At 43.6% G+C, this 7045-nt stretch overlaps 1 long non-coding RNA gene across 1 annotated transcript; it reads right to left on the minus strand.

Moving 5' to 3' along the window:
* Positions 1–231: 231 nt before the first annotated feature.
* Positions 232–4508, minus strand: LOC309380709. Its single transcript, XR_014173061.1, has 3 exons — positions 4385–4508; positions 1303–1453; positions 232–725 (listed from the first exon to the last, which is right to left on the minus strand). It is a non-coding gene; the product is annotated as an uncharacterized lncRNA (long non-coding RNA).
* Between the last annotated feature and the right edge of the window lie 2537 nt (positions 4509–7045).

Below are 7045 nucleotides of genomic sequence, written 5' to 3' on the forward strand. Positions count from 1 at the left end.
TAAAGCACCAGTGCAGATGCCCTAGGACATGAAGGGCACACATTTAAAACACTTGACGAGCAATTTTCTTCACTGATCTCCCCTAACTACTGGCTGAATAGCTGTGGAAGGATAGGGTAGGGGGGGCTCACTGACTGCAGGAGTGGATGATCCCCTATTTTGATGGGAGACTTTGAGGAGTTAGTACAATCAGACATGCAGTAGAGAGAGGAGCATGAATTAAATCCACCCTTGTGTTTCTATTGCAGCCCCTCTGCACCATTCCTAGCCTAGGTCTAGCTGGAATTTGCCCCACCTTTGGCCCATGCAACCCAATATTCTGTACACTGACTGGCAGCAGCTGTCTAGTTTTTCTGGCAGGAGTCTCTCCCAGCATTACCCAGGAATACCAAGAATTAAGTTCGGACTTTCTGCATGTGAAACAGATGCTCTACCACTCAGCTACTGCCTCACCCAATGGCAGTTAAGTATTAAATGGTATTCTTAGCTTTACACGTAATAAAAATGTAAGAATGTCGTCATGCTGCAGTTAGTTTGACCATAGACAGGTGGCACTGTGAGCTACAGCATGATGATACGTGGTAGAAGAGTAGCCCAGGCTTTGTTGGTTCCTCCATTTGCCTACCCGTGCCTGGGATCCAGATAATTAGGTCAGATGGAAATACTAGCCAACTTTCTCCTCGTTGGTCAGCTTTCTTTGTCACCAGTTATGATGAAGCATTGACCTGGAAGAAAGCAGCACAGGAAGAATCGATGGCCAACCAGCTGACCTGATAATCTGCCACCACTACCACTTAAGAAGTCAAGTCAGCCCACAAAAGATGGCAAAGGGGGCACATCCTTTAATAGAGAGGTTGGCAACTTAAGGCCCATGGGCCAGAAGTGCCCATGAAGGCTGCTTAACCAGCCCATGAGCTGCCCCCGAACTGAGCCACCCCGCACGCACTGTGCTAAACTGGTGAAGCACAGCAACTCTCTCCCGCAGGTCCCGAAATCACTTCTGTACATGCCCAGATGCCAGAAATCGCATCTGAGCATGTCCGTGGCACCGAAAATTGCTTCTGTGCAGGCACGATTTTCTGTGTCTGGGCATGCGCAGCCGCAATTTTCAGCGTCGTGCTGCGTCAGTCTGGCCCACGGAGGATCTCCACGGGAGTGATCCAGGCCATGCTGACCCCTGCCTTAATATAACACGTCCATTTAGGTACCTAATAGATAATCCGCTGAATTTGTCATCAAATACTCTGAGAACTGTTCAACACTTTTACCAAAACAGGGTGTAAAGGATTTTCAAAGGTCTACTTTGCTTCGGCTTTCATAGCTGCATGCCTGAAAATCTGTTGCATCCATCTTCAAGATGTCGGTTTCAGGCCATTCAGACTTTGAAGTCTAATTCACGTCGCTGCTCCTCGACATTATCCAGAGTGCTGACCTCATCAAGATGACAGAGAGCCTTTACAAGACAGATGGCAATTTGTTGACGCTTAACGCTTAAAAATGGACTCCATTACAAAGGCACTTTATTTAAAGAAACTATCTAAAGAAAGAAAACACAAGTACTCATAGAAAACGTAAATTGCTGACAGATTTGTTTTCAACTCCAGAAAGAAATGTGCTGACAGTGGGGTTTTGCAGAGTACAGTAACTTCCAACTTTTTTTTATTCTTTTAAATAATGAGACAAAAATAGTAACGAGGGGGTGTTTCGGGTTTTGTTTTCTAATTACCATCTGCTTCTACTCATAAAATCATGCTCAGAAGAATGGACTCCATACATTGAAGAGCAATAAAAGACTGATAAGTATCTTTCCTCACCAGTAAGTCGCAACGTACTATAACTTCTATAGGTCATCCGAAAATATCAACTGCAAGGTCATTAAGATCTGAAATCCTGTTGAGTTTTGGAGTAAAGACTGAGAGGACTGGTGTTTAATGACAATGGGACTGCTGCCTATAAGGAGAGATCCTTAATATCATTCAGGTCTACATTTTCCTCCATCTCCTATCCTATGCATGCTTTAGAAGCCCTAAATGGTGTTGCTTCCCAACAGGTTAGGAACTTAACTGTCATTAAGGACTGAGTCTGCATCCACATACTAATTCCTATACCCACATTTCTTCAGAAATCCAAAAGGGAGCTCCTACTGTCGCAGCCACTATCACTGCCTTTACTACCAAAATTTACTAACGAAAGCAGCATACAGGCAAAAAAGCCTTTGGGTCAAATCTACTGGAAATGTTTCTTGTTTGATCGCTACGGAAATGGATGGGCGTTTACACACAAACTTGTAGAAGACAGCATCCACCAACTGTACCCATTTCATGGGATAACTGGAAAACTAAAACTTGGCTTTCTTTTGCTTTTTGATTTATGCTCACTTTGAAAATGTTTCCAAACAACTGCCCACATAATTCAGATTTGCGTTTGTGCTATACAGCAAACTCCAAAATAGCTCAAAGCCCCTTTTGAGGACTCCCTGGTCCTGAATGGGGTAACTGTGCCCCTGAAGGACCAGGTGCGTAGCCTGGGAGTCATTTTGGACTCACAGCTGTCCATGGAGGCGCAGGTCAATTCTGTATCCAGGGCAGCTGTCTACCAACTCCACCTGGTACGCAGGCTGAGACCCTACCTGCCCGCGGACTGTCTCGCCAGAGTGGTGCAGGCTCTAGTTATCTCCCGCTTGGACTACTGCAATGCGCTCTACGTGGGGCTACCTTTGAAGGTGACTCGGAAACTACAGCTAATCCAGAATGCGGCAGCTAGACTGGTGACTGGGGGCGGCCGCCGAGACCACATAACACCGGTCTTGAAAGACCTACATTGGCTCCCAGTACGTTTCCGAGCACAATTCAAAGTGGTGGTGTTGACCTTTAAGGCCCTAAACGGCCTCGGCCCAGTATACCTGAAGGAGCGTCTCCACCCCCATCGTTCTGCCCGGACGCTGAGGTCCAGCGCCGAGGGCCTTCTGGCGGTTCCCTCATTGCGAGAAGCAAAGCTACAGGGAACCAGGCAGAGGGCCTTTTCGGTAGTGGCGCCCGCCCTGTGGAACGCCCTCCCATCAGATGTCAAAACGATAAACAACTACCTGACATTCAGAAGACATCTTAAGGCAGCCCTGTTCAGGGAAGTTTTTAATGTATGATATTTTAGTGTTTTCTGGTTTCTATGGAAGCCGCCCAGAGTGGCTGGGGAAACCCAGCCAGATGGGCGGGGTACAAATAATAAATTATTAATTATTATTATTATTATTATTATTATTAGGCAGCGATCCTGATGCTCACTGCACAAACACTAGCGGGGAGCCAGTGTGTTGCACTGGTTTAGGGTGCTGGGCAAGGAAAACCCAGGTTTGAATACCAACTCAACCATGAAGTTCTTGGCAGTGACCTTTTGTCAGTCACTGTCTCTCAGCCCAACCTACATCACAGGGTTGTTTTGAGGGTAAAATGAGGAGGGGGCAGGGAACAGTGTTCACCGCCTTGAGCTCCTCAGATGAAAGGTGGGATGTAACTAAACCATCAGTAGTACATTTATCTCTTGATGACTCTCAACTGCAAGTGGAATAATCTCCGAAGAAATGCATTGCACGTGACTTGAGAGAATGAAATGGGAGAGCCTATAAGCTGTGTGAAAGAACACTGAAAGGACCTTGGAGAACAGACCATGGAGAGCTGTTGCATATCATATGACATGAAAGTTCCAAAAGCCTACGGAAAAATCTCAAATGCAAAATCCACTACTTCTTTTTAACAATTATCATAAAATAGGGGTGTTATTTCAGTATGGATTCAATGGACAGAAACAGAATTGTTGGATTATTGCAATAACAGTGTGAACGTAAGAGACCTCCTGCATCGGGCCAAATATCCATTATATTAGAAGCACCCTCTTCTAATAAAGGCCAGCCAGAAGCCCAGAAGTGATGTATTTTCCCAGTAGTGATGTATGGAAGTGAGAGCTGGACAATCAAGAAGGCTGATTGCCGAAGAATTGATGCTTTTGAATTATACTGCTGGAGGAGACTCCTGAGACTCCCATGGACTGCAAGAAGATCAAGCCTATCCATTCTTAAGGAAATCAGCCCTGAGTGCTCACTGGAAGGACAGATCGTGAAGCTGAGGCTCCAATATTTGGCCACCTCATGAGAAGAGAAGACTCCCTGGAAAAGACCCTGATGTTGGGAAAGATAGAGGGCACAAGGAGAAGGGGACGACAGAGGACGAGATGGTTGGACAGTGTTCTCGAAGCTACCAGCATGAGTTTGACTAAACTGCGGGAGGCGGTGGAAGACAGAAGTGCCTGGTGTGCTCTGGTCCATGGGGTCACGAAGAGTCGGACACGACTAAACGACTAAACAACAACAACAGAAGCCCATAAGCGGTACCTGAGTGCAACAGCACTCTCTTCGCTCATGATTCCCAACAGCCGGTAATTCAGTGTTGAGATTATGTAAAAGTTAAAAGTCTCCACAGTCACATCCTGCGAGCCGACAACCGCAAAACCACAAAGGAACGAGCACGCAAACTGCTCCTTCTCTCCTCTCCTTTTGTCCCGAAGACAAAATGTAATGAACCGGTTGCTAAAGAAACCTGATCAAATTGTGACACGCTGTTTTGAAACCCTGAGTGGAGTTCATCTGAAACCTCAACATAGCCAGTGGCCTCTTATCTGCATACTATTCCAGGAAGAAAGGCATGACATTTCGTCATTGCAGCTGAAAGCCTAGCTGGCTCTGCACGTAGATTCAAGGCAAATAAGGAGCACTGATACGATTGCGGTAACAGAATCTCCTTCCTTTCCACTCACTGCCGTTACTACACTGGAATGGAGGAAAAGACATTGCTCAAGTTCCCGAGAACACACTCCAAGTCAATGTTTAGCTTTTTATTTGCTTTTGGCTGAGCTTATCCTGCGGAATGGAACACATGAGGTAATATGGTAACATTCCTAAACCGCCTCTCCCAGCAGAATATGGAGGTCAGATCCTGCAGCTCTTATTCAAGTCGTTTACCTTTTCACAAACGGCTGCACTAATTCCAATGGACAACCCATACGACCATGGATTACTCATTCTAGTGAGAGTTGCTGCAGCAGACCATTTTCCAGACCAGCCAAACACAGGGCTGGAGAGTGTATAGAATAAGCTCTTTTAGGTTAAATGCAGTACTGTATTCTGGAGAGATGTGAAGGAAGGATGCCCATCAAATTGGGTGATCAGCTAAGAAGCATGCAGCTTCCTCCTCTGCTAATAGATTGTGCTAACCAACACAATCTATATACAGTATTTTCCCAGGATTCAAACACCGTTATCTTCTATTTCCATGTTGCTATTATATGAAATTTGAAGCTACTTGCTCTGCAGTATAAATAAAAAACATTTTACATGAGACTTCAGTAGTGGTGCCAGCAGTATTTCTACTTCACAGAATCGAAGAGTTGGAAGAGACCCCAAGGCTCATTTAGTCCAACCGACTTTCAACACACAGTCCCCCATTCAATTTGAAACCATACCAGAACCTGCTTAGCTTTGCAAATGCGCTGGCAATTTTATTGCTGCACCATTCAGGAACTGTACTCATATCAGATCCTGTTGATAGTATAGAAACTTTTCTGATGGTATAGAAACTTTTCCGAAATCTAATTTTACACTATGGCATGTTAAAGGAGGGGAGGGATATTGTTCATTCCAACACAATATTTTAGCAAATGTCAGATGGGTTCTGGCAAAAGTTCAGCAAACTTACCATTTCCAATCAGGAGTTATTTATTTAATGAATTAATCTTGCTCAGCTTATGATTGAGAACTAAACTGCTTTTTTAAAAAATCAGATACTTTTGAGCATGCAGGGTCTGTTCTTCAGTGTATTCGAAAGCTTTTGCTTTTCTTTCACATTATCAAGGGCCAGATCTAGTAACAAACACAGCCTTTGACCAGTTTTGACCAATGCTTGTATGTACTTGTCCCAATATAAAAAGTGATTATTGACACTGAATGTGTATGAGCCACTTTTACTTCTAAGTTTGGCAGTAGAATAAAAATCTGACTTGTTGGGAGAAAATTGATAGCATTTGCAGAACCAAGGAAATGCTGTTTTCAACATTATTATTTTTTTTTAAAGCATGTGTGTCACTTTGACCCCTAAAAATAAATCATATTTGCTCTTTCCTGAAATGGGTTACCCTATTTTCACCTCTGAAGCTGAAAAGAGTTTTTAATCACGTACATTACCAAGTGAAAAGTGTTTGGCTATTCCTGAAACATGAGTCTGAAGTTGTCTGAGCCTTCCATATTTATGTGAGTTATGTCACAAAGTTAATCATTCCCAGGATACAAACATTCAAGCTAATGAAAAACTTCTTGTGCAAGCAGTTGTTAATCAGGAGCATAATATTGCATAATGCTTTCTAAAACGTGTTATGTGATCAGAGTACATGGCTGCATGATATATATAAAAAAATGTGTTGACCTTTCCCAAGACAGAACTGGAAACATGTGATGTGCTGTTCTTGCCAACTGTTGCTTATTGACAGTAATTAAGCTTGATGATATGAAGGAGAAACTTGTCTTCTTTTCAAGTCTTACAAAGGAGCTTTGAAGTTCTTACTTTCTGCCATAGTAAACATAAAACCGTGGCCAATTTGGCTTGGCTGTATTACTGTTGTCCATTAGGAATGTCTCCCATTAAAGCTGGAATCAAATATGCAGTTCAAGTGGTTCCTGGCATTTGTGTGTGAGAAAACACATGCATTTTTACAAGAGTGCTCGATGAGCCAAACGAGTATAAAGGTCAGAGGAACAAATGCCGCCAAAGGAATGCATGGGACATCAAATCTCAGCACATAACAATGGCATCTGAAGGTCTTGAGCAATAACATGAGCGAGAAGCTCTTACTTAATCTCCTACCAGTATTACCGAAAAGAACATTTGCGAAACCTTTCAGACAAGCATGCTATAATTATAAGAAATATAAAGGCTTTTTTTCCCTTGCAGAAGACAATTCTGCACAAACACCTGAGGAGACATGGCCCAATTAGAAAGCAAAG

Source organism: Podarcis melisellensis (genome assembly GCF_964234715.1).
Source record: "Podarcis melisellensis genome assembly, chromosome: 11".
Lineage (NCBI taxonomy): Eukaryota > Metazoa > Chordata > Lepidosauria > Squamata > Lacertidae > Podarcis > Podarcis melisellensis.